This window comes from Gossypium hirsutum, chromosome A13, assembly GCF_007990345.1.
Source record: "Gossypium hirsutum isolate 1008001.06 chromosome A13, Gossypium_hirsutum_v2.1, whole genome shotgun sequence".
In the NCBI taxonomy this organism is placed as follows: domain Eukaryota; kingdom Viridiplantae; phylum Streptophyta; class Magnoliopsida; order Malvales; family Malvaceae; genus Gossypium; species Gossypium hirsutum.
Window position 1 is genome coordinate 108,349,677 of NC_053436.1, and position 16,645 is coordinate 108,366,321.

The following is a 16,645-nucleotide window of genomic DNA, read 5'->3' on the forward strand; positions in this document are numbered from 1 at the left end:
GATTGTGACAAAATTGAAAAAAATAAATAAAAATAAAAGAACCACATTAAAACAGCCTCAAAAGCGGAAGGACCAAGGGCGCAAAGAGACCATTGGTCCAAAAACACGTGGATCCTAGGCTTTCTTGGGTCGGGTTTCGGGTTAGAGGCTAAAACGACTTCGTTTTGGCCCCTAAAACTAATCCACAAAACGGCGCCGTTTCTAGGTTGTATCTAAGCCCAAAATTTTGTTAAAGCTCTCATTTTCAGCCTCCCCTTTTCCAAAAACAAAAAGAAAAAAATCCCAAACCCTCTCAACTCGCTAAACTCCAGCCAAAGTCCAACCAATGACGACGTACGGTGGCCGAAAATTGCCCCGACCCATTTTTGACCCCTTTTTCTCGTAAAAAAATTATCTAGAACCCCAAAGCCTTCAAAATAAAACCCAAAAACTCCTTAAAAGAAAAAGAGGCTTTAGGCTTTCATCGTTCACCAACGTAGCCTTTGACTGAATCCGAAAGGATCCGATGGCTTCGTGAATCGGTGATGATCCCCACGGTGACCTCAAATGAAACGTCAGGTAAGCATTTTACTATTATTTATTCCAAAATAAATAAATAAATAAATATGAATGCATAAATCACCTTGTATAGTTTCTGTTAAAAACTTTTTTCTTTTGTGTATTCGATACTCCTTTTTTGCATTCAAAATCTATCGTTTTTTTTATTCATCAAAAATCCCCTATACAATGAAGATATTCACGGCTTTATAGCCGAATCCTATTACAGCTATTAATATTTCTTGTTTTTATTCTCGATGTCTCTGCTTTATGTGTTTCTGCTCTCTGTCTTGCTTTTTTTTTTTGCAAGTGATGGGACGAGGCCAGAGGGTGCTATGCTGAGGCAACAGAGGCACCAGGGGTGGTCAGGCGTTGAACGTGCTGACACCACGTGGGGAGCAGCGCGACGTAAAGGGGAGGGAACCCTAGGGTTCTTCCAAAAATGTTAAATGTGTAACGCCCCAATTTTCGGGAATTCTGTGAATGTTGGTGTTGACACCATTTTTTGGATGAAAACGGGGTCGACTTGGATTTTGAAAAAAAAGAATGAAAACGGGAGTCGCCACCAATCCTTTTTTGACGAGGTGTGATTGGGTCACCTCAAAAGGTGGTTGTTTTTAATAAATGATTTAATTTTATTAAAACAACGATTTTGGTCTACGAAATTCAGAAAAATGAGTTCGGGAGTCGGTTACGCACGAGGAAGGATTAGCACCCTCGATACGCCCAAAATTGGTACCTAGTTGATTAATTAGTGTCTTAGTGTCGAAAATTTGAAAACTTGAAAGAATTTAAAATACGATCCCTCTTTGTAAAGAAACTGCTCAAATGTTAAGGACCTTCTCGTCTCACAATATAAAATGTCACATCCAGTAAGTTAGGACACGACATCTTGAATTTTCAAGAACGAGCTTGCCTTTTATATAAAAATTCGTGTATTTCAAAAGGTTATTCAGTTAGTTAAGGTGAACGAGGAAAATCGAAACCCAGTAAGTTAGGGCACGTTTCCTCGAATTCCCAAACACCGAATATTGCCTTTACTTGCAAAAATCTTATTTCGAGGTAACGAAATGCCATACCCAGTAAGTTAGGGAACAACACCTCGTATCTCCGAGAATAAGCATTTTTCAAAACTCATGTCACGATTTAAAAGAGTATTCCGTTATTTAGGTTAAAGGAGAAAAATCGAAACCCAATAAGTTAGGGCACGATTGTCTCGAATTACCAAATACGGAATATTACTTTTATGAAAGAATTATTATTGGGTTGGATATAATGATAATAAGAATAATATTAAAGTAAAGTAAACAATAATACTATATATAAATGTATATATATATGTATATAATAGAAATACACACTACTATATAATAATAATAAATATAGAAATACAAAAAAGCAAATATAATAAAAATATTAAATTAAAGTAATAAAAATAATACTATATATAAAATATATATATACATAAAAATATACACTAATATATAATAGTAATAGTGATAGCAAAAATAATAAAAATATAAGTAATATTAATAATATATTAGAATACAAAAGTAAAGTAATAACAATAGGGGTGATAATAATAATAATACAAACAATAATACATATATATAATAATAGTAGTTAGAAATAAAAAATAATAAAAGTAACAATAATGATAGTAATAATATAAATAAATATGGAGAGGGCATATATAATATAATAATAATATAAAAAATAATATATACATGAGAAATAATAATAATAATATAAATAATAGTAAAAATAATAAAATAATAAAATAAAGCTCTCAACTCTCTTTCTCCCTCTTTTCTAAATCCGGCCGTTGGTCCGGCTTTGCTTCGGTCATGGACCCCCACGGGCCGCCATCGGCGCCACCATACACGGCGGCCGGACCTCAAAAAAACCTTTTTCGATAATGAAAGTATGGGTAAGCTTCTTACTTTTATTTTTTACTTTCGTATAAAAAAAACAAAATAAAATTGAAAGGAAAACAATAAACAAACAAAGAACTAAAGATAAGAATAGACAAAAGAAACCTCTTTTGCTTTGATCTTTGATTAATCTCCAAAAACTAGCCTTTCCAAGAAACAAAAATAACCTTTTTTACAAAAAAAACACCTCCAAAAAACAAAAAAAACCTCCTCCAAAACAAAGAACAATCCTTCTCCAAAAAACCAAAAACCCACCTCAAAACAAAGTCTTGAATGGCTTTTATAGCCAAATTTTACAAGTGGAGTGGTTGGGGTGGTTTAGGTGGCCAAGGGTGGTGGAGTTGGTGGCTAAGGTGGGTGGCCAACAAAGGTGGTGGAGTAGGTGGCCAAGGTTTTTATTTATTTATTTATTTATTTTTTGTGTTTGGGTTGGGATTAGGTTGGTTTAAGTTGGGCCAAAATTGGGCCTTTACAGCTGCCCCTCTTTGCTCATTTTCGTGTAACGAGAATAGAGCAAAGACATCAAAAGGGCCAATTTTGCCCGGTCTTGCCGAGTCTTGATTTTTTGGTGCTCATCTTCTTCCAGTAGCCTTATTCCAGTCTGCTACGTCTTGTTGCTTCGATCCACTCTACTGCAACTTCAGATACGCCTTGTAGCTTCAATCTACTCTGCTACGACTCCATGGGGATGAGATTTGTGTTTTTAGTCTGCTCCACTACTACTTAGGGAGATAAGTCTTGATGCGATCTGCTTCACTATTGCTTAGGGAAATAAGATCTGTGGTTTTATCTGCTCCACTACTGCTTAGGGAGATAAGACTTAATGTGATCTACTCTACTACTGCTTAGGGAGATAAGATTGTAATCTTCGATCTATTCCACTGTTGCCCAAGGAGATAGAACTACTGGCTTTAATGTACTCCACTGTAATCGGAGAGGTAAAATCCGCCATCTTCGACCTGCAATCTATTCCACTGCTAAATACAGGGAAATAGAGTCTGTTTTCAATCCACTTCCTACCAATATAGGAAGGCAGGATCTGCAATCTTCAATCTATTCCACTGCCAGATACAGGGAGATAGAGTTATCGGCTTCAATGTATTCCACTGTAGTCACAGGGAGGTAAAATCTACCATCTTCGATCTGCTTCGCTGCCTAATACAGGAAGGCAAGATCTGCAATCTTCAATCTATTCCACTGCCAGATACAGTGAGATAGAGTTATCGGCTTCAATGTACTCCACTGTAGTCAGGGAGGTAAAATCTGCCATCTTCGATCTGCTTCGCTGCCGAATACAGGAAGGCAAGATCTGCAATCTTCAATCTATTCCACTGCCAGATACAGTGAGATAGAGTTATCGGCTTCAATGTACTCCACTGTAGTCAGAGAGGTAAAATCTGCCATCTTTGATCTGCTTCGCTGCCAAATACAGGAAGGCAAGATCTGCAATCTTCAATCTATTCCACTGCCAAATACAGGGAGATAGAATTATCGGCTTCAGTGTACTCCACTGTGGTCAGGAAGGTAAAATCTGCCATCTTTGATCTGCTTCGCTGCCAAATACAGGAAGGCAAGATCTGCAATCTTCAATCTACTTCACCACCAGTATGGGAAGACAAGATCTGCATCTTGGATCGACTTCCTATCAATATAGGAAGATAGGACCTGCTATCTTCGATCTACTTCACGCCAATACATGAAGACAAGATCTGCTTTCTGCGATCTACTTCGCCACCAATATGGGAAGACAAGATCTGCATATTGGATCCACTTCCTATCAATATAGGAAGATAGGACCTGCTATCTTCGATCTACTTCACGCCAATACATGAAGACAAGATCTGCTTTCTGCGATCTACTTCGCCACCAATATGGGAAGACAAGATCTGCATCTTCGATCCACTTCCTACCAATATAGAAAGATAGGATCTGCTACCTTCGATCTACTTCACGCCAATACATGAAGACAAGATCTGCTTTCTGCAATCTACTTCGCCACCAATATGGGAAGACAAGATCTGCATCTTCGATCCACTTCCTACCAATATAGAAAGATAGGATCTGCTACCTTCGATCTACTTCACGCCAATACATGAAGACAAGATCTGCTTTCTGCGATCTACTTCGCCACCAATATGGGAAGACAAGATCTGCATCCTGGATCCACTTCCTATCAATATAGGAAGATAGGACCTGCTATCTTCGATCTACTTCACGCCAATACATGAAGACAAGATCTACTTTAATGACTTCAATCCCTCCCATTGCAACTTCAAGGGTATAGGATCTGTTTCTTTGATCTGTTCTCTGGGGAACATGACCTGTAAAATCCATTTTATGGACCTATTTATGCCTAGTGTTTAGGATGGCATGATCAGAATGAATCAAATGCTTCTAACTAGATGTGTATGAATGAATGCAGAATGTCATGAGAATGATCCATTTTTAATGTTTGAGTTGTCATTGCTCATGTTTTATCACTGACGTGTTACAACGCCTTCTTGCTCGGTTGGCATCCAAAGAAACACTTAGTCAGATTGCCCCCACTGCGAACGTCAAAGTTTAATCCACTGGGACATAAAATTTGTACCATCAATCTCCCACCGTAAACTAAGGGTAGAAAGATATGGCTTTTTCTCGATCCTCTGCTATCACAATTCAAGGATACAGAATGTGAAACTCTTTGATCTCCTACACCATTCCCAAGGTGTCATACCAAATGTTTATGTACAAATGCAAAATTTCCTTCTCCGAGAAAACCTTTTCTTATTACTTGGTGAACATCGCTTGTTTGTTCATTGAAGCTTTGCCACCAACACGACATCTTGTCATTTTGTTCAATGTTTGGACAACAAAATTTGAAAGGATAGTCCTGACTTGGACTCTTCCTTTTTGGACACTTTGAATTTGGTGTGCTCTAAACAACAGTCCTGTTTCAGGCTCCTTCATTATTTAGAAATTTCTAGAGTAATATGCAAAACTCCAATTGCTTGAACATTCAGTTTACTAATAGTTATTCTAAATGTTTTTCGAGAAGGTTACCACAACGAACAAACAAATGTTATTGAGAACAAATCTCGAGATGAATGAGTTAATCGAGATAGCAAATTTTGCTAAGATAAAAAATAAAATAAGACAATGGACAAGAATGAAATTTTATTGGGGAGCAAAGCTTGAACTGAATACAATAATCAAGACAACAAATTTTGCCAAGTATAAGATGACAACAGGTGCCCCAGATATCGCAGCACGAGCTTCCCTGCACAAGTTTTCTAAAGACCATTTAATATGTGTTTGGAATCTACAGTATTTTGTCGATACCCCAAGATGTCACCTACTCTTTCTTGCGATTCAGGTGTAGTAAGACCACCACATGCCTCAGATCCTGCTCAAAAATTCGAGCCGTTCCGTTCACCTCACGCTTCAAAATTCGAGCCGCCTTTTTCAGGTTTTCAACTCAAATCCCCTTTGGTCTCAAGGTGCCTTTTGCGGGTTTTCACCTTGGCCTCTCCCTTTTTTTTTTTTAATGCCCCCTTTTTAAGTGAAATACTTCTTGACTGAGTCTGAATTTACAGGATTTGACAGGCTTTTACCATCCATTTCGCTCAGGATTAAAGCTCCTTCTGAAAAGGCCTTTTTTACCACATAAGGACCTTCCCAATTTGGCATCCACTTTCCTCTAAAATCCTTTTGTAGAGGAAGAATCTTTTTCAGCACCAGGTCCCCCTCGTAAAATTCTCTGGGACGAACTTTTTTGTTGTAAGCTCGCATCATTCGTTTCTGATACATCTGACCATGACGAATAGCTTTTAACCTCTTTTCTTCTACCAAGTTTAACTGGTCATATCTGGATTGAATCCATTCAGCCTCATCCAACTTTAGTTCAGTTAATACTCGGAGAGAAGGAATTTCAACTTCTATGGGTAAAACTGCTTCCATCCCATAGACTAAAGAAAATGGTGTTGCCCCGGTAGAGGTTCTAACAGAAGTGCGATATGCCAGGAGAGCAAAAGGTAATTTCTCGTGCCAATCTTTGTAGGTTTCAGTCATTTTTCCTATAATTTTCTTGATGTTTTTGTTAGCTGCTTCCACGACACCATTCATTTTTGGACGGTACGGTGACGAATTGTGGTGTCTGATCTTGAACTGACTACAAACTTCCGCTATTGAGTTGTTGTTTAAGTTCAGCGCATTATCGGATATGATCCTTTCAGGCATCCCGTATCGACATATGATCTCTTTTTTCAGAAACTTGCTAACTGCCGACTTCGTGACATTTGCATATGAAGCCGCCTCCACCCATTTAGTGAAGTAATCAATAACCACAAAGATAAAACGATGCCCATTGAAAGCTTTTGGAGATATTGGCCCGATAACGTCCATTCCCCACATGGAGAAAGGCCATGGAGAAACCATAACATGAAGGGGTGAAGGTGGTGCGTGCATTTTGTCACCATAAATTTGACATTTATGGCACCTCTTGGCATAATTAATGCAATCCCCTTCCATGGTGGACCAATAGTACCCAAATCTCATAATTTGTCTGGCCATCGTGAAGCCATTGGCATGCGTTCCGTAGATACCTTCATGCACTTCTTCCAAAATTTCCTTTGCCTCAACAGCATCCACACACCTTAACAGTACTTGATCTTTTCCTTTTTTATACAAAATTTCCCCATCAAGGACATAGTCAATGGCTAATCTCCTTAATGTCTTCTTATCATTTTCTGTCGCATGGTCAGGGTACTCGCGACTCTTCACATATCGTAATATGTCATGGTACCAAGGGTGATCATCCTTTCCCTCTTCATTGTCAATGTTGCAACAATGGGCTGGAACCTCATAGATGCTGATCTGGATAGGCTTCATATCTTCTAATTTGTTCACTTTAAACATGGAGGATAAAGTGGCCAAAGCATCTGCCATCTGGTTTTCATCTCGTGGGAGGTAACTAAAGGTGACACTATCAAATTCCTCGATCAATTCCATAACCAATTTTCGATAGCGAACCAACTTCGGGTCTCTTGTTTCCCATTCCCCCTTGAGCTGGTAAATTACTAATGCAGAGTCCCCGTATACCTCTAGCACCTTAATTTTCCGCTTTATGGCTGCCCGAATGCCCATAATGCAAGCTTCATACTCAGCCATATTATTTGTGCAGTCAAAGTCCAATTTGCTAGTGAAAGGATAATAATCTCCACTAGGGGACACGAGTACTGCCCCAATTCCGTTGCCTATAGCATTTGAAGCTCCGTCAAAACTCAACTTCCAAGGACCACCTTCTTGGAAATCTTTCTTTACGGTTGCGGCATACATCAAATCCTCATTTGGGAAATCGGAGTTCAATGGCTCATAATCATCGAGAGCCCTACTTGCTAGGAATTCCGCTATTGCACTCCCTTTGACCGCCTTCTGGTTCACATAGACTACGTCAAATTCAGATAGAAGAATTTGCCATCGAGCCATTCTTCCATTCAGAGCGGCTGACTCCATCAAGTATTTCAGAGGGTCTAATTTGGAGATTAACCAGGTCGTATGGTACAACATGTACTGTCTCTGTCTCCGAGTTGTCCAAATTAAAGCACAACATAATTTCTCGATTGGCGAATATCTTGTTTCGCATTCGGTGAACTTCTTACTGAGATAGTAGATCGCTCTTTCCTTTCGTCCTGATTCGTCATGTTGACCAAGCACGCATCCCATAGAATTTTCAAATACTGCCAAATACAGTATGAGCGGTTTGTCTGGGCAGGGTGGCATCAGTACTGGGGCGTTGGATAAGTAATGTTTGACTTTTTCAAAAGTTTTTTGACATTCATCATCCCATACACCTGGATTATGTTTCTTGAGGAGGCGAAATATGGGGTCGCATTTCTCAGTTAGCTGTGAGATGAACCGAGCAATATAGTTCAGCCTTCCTAGAAAACCTCGAACCTCCTTTTGAGTACGCGGCGGGGGTAATTCTTGTATTGCTCTTACTTTGTCAGGATCAATCTCAATTCCTCTTTCACTGACCACGAATCCAAGCAATTTTCCTGATCTGACCCCGAATGTGCATTTTGCTGGATTTAGCTTTAGCTGAAATTTCCTCAATCTCGTAAATAATTTCTTAAGGACCTGCACATGTTCCTTTTCTGTTTTAGATTTTGCAATCATGTCATCAACATAGACTTCTAACTCCTTATGCATCATGTCATGGAACAGTGTTACCATGGCCCTCTGATACGTTGCCCCTGCATTTTTCAACCCAAATGGCATCACCTTATAACAAAAAGTTCCCCATAGGGTTATGAACGTAGTTTTCCTCATATCCTCGGGATGCATATTAATTTGGTTATATCCCGAGAAGCCATCCATGAAAGAAAACAGCGAATGTCCTGCTGTATTGTCTACCAAGGCGTCGATATGCGGCAAGGGAAAGTTATCTTTTGGGCTAGCCTTATTTAGATCTCTATAATCCACACACATTCGTACCTTCCCATCTTTCTTAGGGACAGGAACAATGTTAGCTACCCACTCGGAGTATTTGACCACCTTCAGGAACCCAGCGTCGAATTGCTTTTGCACCTCTTCTTTTATTTTTAACACGATATCAGGCCTCATTCTTCGGAGTTTTTGCTGAACTGGTTTGCAATCCTCCTTTATAGGAAGTCGGTGAACCACGATGTCAGTACTTAACCCCGGCATATCTTGGTATGACCATGCGAAGACATCTTTGAACTCTCGCAGCAATTCAATGAGGTCTTGTTTTACTTCTTCAGCTATGCGGGTACCAATCTTTAACACCTTTCCCTCTTCCAAGATCACTGTCTCTATCGTCTCTTCGTGGGGTAGAATCTGTTTCTCTTCCTGCTCTACCATTCTCAACAAGTCCGGAGATAGGTTGCAATCTGTGTTATCTTCAAAATCTTGAGATTCCTCTGGACACATATCTCTTTCAAAAAGATTTTCTAAGTCCATAGTAGAGTCACTCATATCATTGATATCTTGGGACCTGTTATAGGTATCAAAGAATGTATAGGGAATGTATGAATTTAAGGATTCTTATTTAGTATGACCATGAATGTATGAAAAAAAGAATTTGAAAAGAATATATACTCAAAATGCGAAGATATATTTCATTGAAATCACAATGTCCACATATAAGCCTATTTCAGTTCACAAAAGTTTTCATTTTCTCTAGGCTTAGAACAATTAATGTTTTGAATATTACTCTGGAAAAGCTCTAAAAACTTCAGGCATTTCTTCCGCAGTCCAATTGTTTAAAACACTCCCAGGTTCAACGGGATATATGCCTGATGTACTTCCTCCTTCAAATTCTTCTTCACATATGGCATTGATGCTTAAGTTTCTTAACATTTCCTCTGCGGTCTTCTTTCTTGGAGCCCTCAGTTCAGAATACATAGTTCCTCCCAACATAAATGTCCTGGATATGTGGGGGAAAGCCATAGGTTCCCAGTCGACTTCTTTTCCGTTCAAACGCGCCTTCCTTCTATCTTGTCTCTTTTCTAACTCTTTCCTTCTCTGTTTGGTATTTGGTTTAAATCCTAAACCAAAACGATCTTGTTTGTATTTCACTACTGGTGCCCCCATCCTTCCCTGAAGGCATCTTCCAAGTCCTCTTCCAGGCACAGCTCCTTTCCCAACTGTCGCTTGTAATCCCATCCTTGTGGCTTTAGACATGCTGGGCATCGGAATCTTCTTTCCCCCTATGACAAAGGTTGCATTTACGAAATCCAAAGATCGAAAAGAACATTCAACTGCCTCGTCGTCTATTCCCAAATATGGTGTATCATTGGTTACCAATGCAATGATATCTTCCTCGGCGTCAATTGTAATTAACCGGCCTTCTATTACCAATTTTAACTTCTGGTGCAATGATGAAGGCACCGCCCCTGCCGAATGAATCCAGGGTCTTCCTAATAAGCAATTATATGACGGCTTGATACTAGGAAGTCCACATCGTATGTATTTGGGCCAATTAAAAGAGGTACTTCTATTCTTCCTATCACCTTTCTTTCGGTACCATCAAATGCTCTCACTATATTTTGGCATGATCTCATGTGAGAGTTATCCACCGGTAACCTACTTAAGGTAGATAGGGGTAAAACATTCAAGGCTGATCCATTGTCAATTAGCACTCCAGCTAACATATACTCCCGCAACGAGCAGTGATGTGTAATGCTTTGGTAGATCCTCTTCCCCCTTGCGGTATTTCATCATCATTAAAAAAGATGAAATTATCGGCATTGATATTATTAACCAAGCGGTCCAACTTATTCACCGAGATATCTTTAGAGACATAAGTTTCATTAGCACCTTAATCAACGCATTACGACGTATCTCTGAACTTATAAGCAACTCAAGTACGGAGATACGAGCCGGTTGCTTATGTAATTGTTCTACCACGCTGTACTCGCTATGTTTCAAGAATTTTAGAAATTCTTTGGCTTGATTTTCAGTTACCGGCTGATTGACACTCGATTCAATTTCGTCTGTTTTTGTTTTTCCTAGCTCAACTGCTAAAGCTTTTTCTTTTCCAGATTCCACTATCGCGTCTGCCGAATCATAGCGCTTTCCACTTCGTGTATAGAATCCTTCCTTCTTTTCTGAAGCATTTACCGAGCTCTCTTTTCCTGGAATCGTCACATTGCAATCGTAACTCCAAGGAACCTTTTTGTTATCCTTGTAAGGAAAGGATACAGGTTTTTGGATTATAACTTTTGGCCCTATTTGTATTCCAGATTCTTTGTTCATTGGCTTTGAAATGATAACCACTGGATGACGAAGCTCTTGGGTTCTCCTTGCAGATCCTTCTCCTGTAGCACAAACTTCTTCCTCTTTTAACCCTTTGATTTCTTCATAAAACTCCATTTCTTTGCTATCCATAAAGTTTTGCACCACGATTCTGAACTCGGTGCATTCCTGGATGTCATGATCTTCTTCTGCGTGGAACTCACAAAATCTCTTTGCTTGTTCAGGCCTTTCTATCGAATCTTGCTTGATAAGACCTCTTTTTACCATTTGTTTCCAAACCCATCCAAGAGGGGTTTTTATCTCTGCCACGTTGGCTTTGACTCTTCTTCCTTCATTCTCACTTATCGCGTTTACCCTATTATCGTCATGATTGGGCAACGGATTTTCTGCTACATTTGGCCCCGATGAGTCGCCAATCTTTACGATCCCCATATTGATAAGTTTCTCCACTAACTTCTTGAATGCAGTGCAGTTCTCAATCGAGTGCCCCTTAATCCCCGCGTGGTACTCGCATTGGGAGTTTGTGTCATACCATTTGGGGTACGGAGGTTGCATGGGTTTTAGGTAAAATGGAGATACCACATGTGCATCAAATAAATTCTGATACAATTCTTTATACGTCACCGGGATAGGTGTGAATTGAGGTCTTTCTATATTTGGCCTTGAATTGGACTCCCGTCTCGAAGAACCTTGCTGATTAGTGGTTGTTGCTCTGGCTTGTCCCACCGTGATTGATCTAGAATGGTTCTTGTTAAACATGCTTGTGTTGTTTATCTCATGCTCCTTCTTTCTCGGTGCTGACATTTTAGCACTTTCTCCTGCTTCTATCTTGCCACTCCTTATGGCATTTTCTATCATTTCTCCAGACATCACTATGTCTGAAAAGCTTTTGGTGGCACTACCCAGCATGTGATTGAGAAATGGAGCTTTCAAAGTATTGATAAAAAGCATAGTTATCTCATTTTCTAAAAGTGGTGGTTGAACTTGTGCTGCTACCTCCCTCCATCTTCGAGCATACTGGCGAAAGCTCTCATTAGTTTTCTTTTCCATATTTTGCAATACAATTCGATCGGGTGCTATGTCCATCACATGTCTGTACTGTTTTATAAAGGCCTGCGCCAAATCTTTCCAAGAGTGGATTTCAGCTCGACTCAATTGATTGTACCATCTAGCCGCTGACCCGATCAAACTATCCTGAAAACAGTGAACCAACAGCTGCTCGTTGTTGATGTACCCGGTCATTCTTCGGCAAAACATAGTGATATGAGCATCGGGACAACTTGTCCCGTCATATTTTTCAAACTCCGGCATTTTAAACTTAGGAGGGAGGATTAAATCAGGCACCAAGCTCAGATCTTTAGCGTCCATTCCTCGGTGGTAATCAGCACTTTCCATGGCCTTAAACTTTTCCTCCAGCCATTTACATCGGTCTTCCAATTGCTTTGACAGATCCACTTTCGTCTTTTCCACTTCTGCCACGTCATCGAGGTCAGGGACTATGAGATTGGTGAGATTCTCTCCAGAATTGTTACTTATTCCGATTGGAGGACTCGTTTGGAATTGTTGGGGTCTAATTGTAACAGAGGGTCTTTGTGGATACATTTCAGCTTGAGTATGCGCGTGCAGAGGGGTAAAGCCTGGAGGGTAAAGGGGTTCATCACTATTTCCTTCTTCAACATTAACAATAGGGTCCTTTCCCTTGTCTTTTCCTCCTTTCAATAGTTGCGTTAACTTTGCCATCATGTCGTCTTGGGATTCTCGCATCTCTCGCTGAATCTTTTCCAACCGCTCTTCTATCTGATCTTGCATATCTCTTTGGAGCTGCTCAAGTTTTTCTAGTCTTTGATCCATGTTCCTTGACTTCGCTCGAGTTCCGTAAGAGTGACGGTTTTCCAGGTTAACTAAAATAATTTTATTTAGTTAGGGTTTTTTAATGGTCATTAATGCATATAATGCAATGCATGAAATGAATGCAAAAGGCGTTAATTCTAGTTCAATTTCATTATGAAAACTTTACTAGAAAATAAACTTTTTTACATAAGGTGGATTACATATACGACTTAGCCCTAAAACTCAAAATTCTAATCCTCCTAAGCAACGAGGCTAGCTCCTGTCCTCGACTCGACTCTAATTCGTACTTCACGCTTAACACATCAGCTTGTACTGCTAACGTCTGCAAGTGATCAGCCACCTCTCGGATTTGAAGCACGGCTTCTCCCATGATTTGATCTCTATCTCTTACTTGGTTCTGAAAGTAGTGCAACTGCTCGGTTTGACGATCTTCATTAGATCTCATGTGCTCAATCCGCATCTCGCAACTTCGCAATGTTGCTTCTAACTCTTCAATTCTTCGTTTCATCTCTTCAATTCTACTTAGGCTTGCTTTTAATTCCATCACAGAATTTCGATTTCGATGCCGATGGAGAGATTCTTCTAACTCGGACACTCTATTTTCTAGTTCCCCTTTTTCTTTCTGATTCTCTGACAGACTCTTCTTTAAAGTCTCGTTCTGGGTTTGAACTTCTTGAAACCTCGTTTCCCATCTATCAGCTTTGTTCTTTTCTTCTTGAACTTCCTTGCGCCATTGTTCAGAAGTCTTTCCCAACCCGGCGGTTCTCATTGATGATCGCAACTTCTTGTAATCTGTTTTCAGACTGTCCAGATCTTCTTCAGCCCTAGCTTTTCCTTTTCTTAATCGCTCCATCTCGAGCTTCTGGACATCTACATCCAACCTTAAGTTTGTTTTTTCTTCCTCCATTTGCTCTATCTGTTTTTCCAACTCTGCACTTCTTCTTTCAAAATCTTGCTTCAAAATTTCTAGTTCAGAAGGGATGACCCGTAAGTGCTCCTCTATCGAATGACTGCCTTCGGGGCTTGATTTGGGGACATTGTCATTGATTCTTCTGACCCTCCATTCTTCATATTCGGGGGTTGTCATTGGTCCTACAGCTAATCGCTTCATTTGGCGAGTCTGATTCCACGCATTGGATATCTCTCGAATCCTCTTTTTGTAGCCATCACCCCCATACGAGAATTCACACTCGGCCAGCCCCTGGGTTGCGGGTATAAACTGTCTTGATCTGTACTGTCTGAGCACTAATAACGGGGCATAGCCAATAGCTCCCCAGATTCCAAGCAAAGGGACCCAATCAAAACTACCGCATCGGTACAAAATTTCGTCTGGAAGTAACCACGGAGCTCTCCATTCAATGTCTTCTTCATGCAAGTTTTGAAGAATTGCCATCCATTTTTCCATTGAAATGTCGTCCCTTCTCGGTGTAGCTATCATCTCCTTTAGCGGCGAATAGTTTTCAGAGAAGACCCGATATGACACCTTATCCACTTTCCAAAAATGACTGTGGAACCATGCAAGTAACAACTGTGCACATCCAATGAACCTGCCTTCGCCCGCTCGCCGACAGGTACTCAATGATCTGAATGTCTCCGCTAAAATTGCTGGAACCGGGGTAACTCCTTTATCAAGGCGGTCGAACAAATCAGTAACCGCCTCATCAATATGCCCCAAAGCTCTAGGAAAGATAACTAAGCCATATATGCTTAGGGCGAAGATATCTACCCTCTTTTTTATATCCGGGTGCACCAAAGCCACATCTTTCAAACTCCTCCAAGAAATGCACTTGTTATCCCTTTTTGTTTAATTCGGGCCGTAACCCACTGCTCACTCATGCCTGTTATGTTCATTAACCTTCTCAAAAAGGGTACATTTGCGGCTCTTGAGTAGATTCTGTCGACTTGACTCTTTGAACACCGAAGTAAAGCCATATATTCTTCTATCGTAAGCACCAAGTCAACTTTCCCGAACGAAAAACAACTATAGGTGGGATTCCAAAATTGTGCGAGAGCCCGGAATAGGTGCTTATCTACCTTCATATCTAGCAGGTACGGCAAGTCCCCGTAATGGGAATAAAACAACTGTCTGGCCTCCTCGTCCCAATGGTCCCAAATTCCTTTCAACTCTTGTAAATCGTTCTGGGTTATGCTGATGCGGGTAAAGTCCCATAGCTCTGATATATATCCTTCAGCCAAACTATCCCCTTTCTCTTGCTGTGTCGTTTCCGACCAAATTCGGACTGCCGCGTTATCTTCCACCTTATCAAGAAACCTTCTTTCCATGATAAGCTTTCTTTCTAGAAACCGAATATGAACCAACGCCTTGAAATAATGAAATGCCATGCAGTTGAAATGTCATGCATCCAAAGTAAAACAACAAATATCAGTACCAGATATAAACATATAATCCAAGACAATTCAAAAAGAATAAAAGCACATCAGGGTATCTACTAGGGTTTGGTGTAGTTCTACTTAAGGTGAGTTCCTAAGGTTTACTACATGGGGTTTGGTTCTAAAGCAAAGGTACCCGAACCAGCAGATTCCTCGATCTTCACCCATTATAGGCTCATATAGACCGAGTTCAGTTCAGGGGAATACATTTCCCTATGGCTGCACGGAGATGAAAATCTCACGAAGACATAGGTACGGATGTATCCGAAAGCGATCCACTATCCTGCACGGAGGTGAAAACCTCACGAAGGAGTAGCTTCTCACTCCCACTTAAAAGGTGTGACCAACGGTCATGCAATGCAATGCAAAGATATAAAAGTTTAAAATACGAAACATGATGAAAACTATAGCTCAAACAAATGAAATGCAATGAGAAGATCGTATATTTAAATCAAATTTTCAACTTTCGACAAAAAGACAAAAAATAATCAACTCGTGGCTTGACTCACTTATTTTGAAAAGTCCCCAGCGGAGTCGCCAAGCTGTTGACACCATTTTTTGGATGAAAACGGGGTCGACTTGGATTTTGAAAAAAAGAATGAAAACGGGAGTCGCCACCAATCCTTTTTGACGAGGTGTGATGGGTCACCTCAAAAGGTGGTTGTTTTTAATAAATGATTTAATTTTATTAAAAACGATTTTGGTCTACGAAATTCAGAAAATGAGTTCGGGAGTCGTTACCCGGGAAGGATTAGCACCTCGATACGCCAAAATTGGTACTAGTTGATTAATTAGTGTCTTAGTGTCGAAAATTTGAAACTTGAAAAATTAAAACGATCCCTCTTGTAAAGAAACTGCTCAAATTTGTACAGCACCATCTCAGGAGCTTGCCTTTTATATAAAAATTCGTGTATTTCAAAAGGTTATTCAGTTAGTTAAGGTGAACGAGGAAAATCGAAACCCAGTAAGTTAGGGCACGTTTCCTCGAATTCCCAAACACCGAATATTGCCTTTACTTGCAAAAATCTTATTTCGAGGTAACGAAATGCCATACCCAGTAAGTTAGGGAACAACACCTCGTATCTCCGAGAATAAGCATTTTTTCAAAACTCCAGTCACGATTTAAAAGGAGTAATTCCGGGTTATTTAGGGTTAAAAGAAAAGGAGAAAAATCG

At 40.0% G+C, this 16,645-nt stretch overlaps 1 long non-coding RNA gene across 1 annotated transcript; it reads right to left on the minus strand.

Annotated features, from left to right (window-relative positions):
* Positions 1–2,261: 2,261 nt before the first annotated feature.
* Positions 2,262–2,637, minus strand: LOC121212609 (uncharacterized). The gene is made up of 2 exons (XR_005907893.1): positions 2,577–2,637; positions 2,262–2,444 (listed from the first exon to the last, which is right to left on the minus strand). It is a non-coding gene; the product is annotated as an uncharacterized lncRNA (long non-coding RNA).
* Between the last annotated feature and the right edge of the window lie 14,008 nt (positions 2,638–16,645).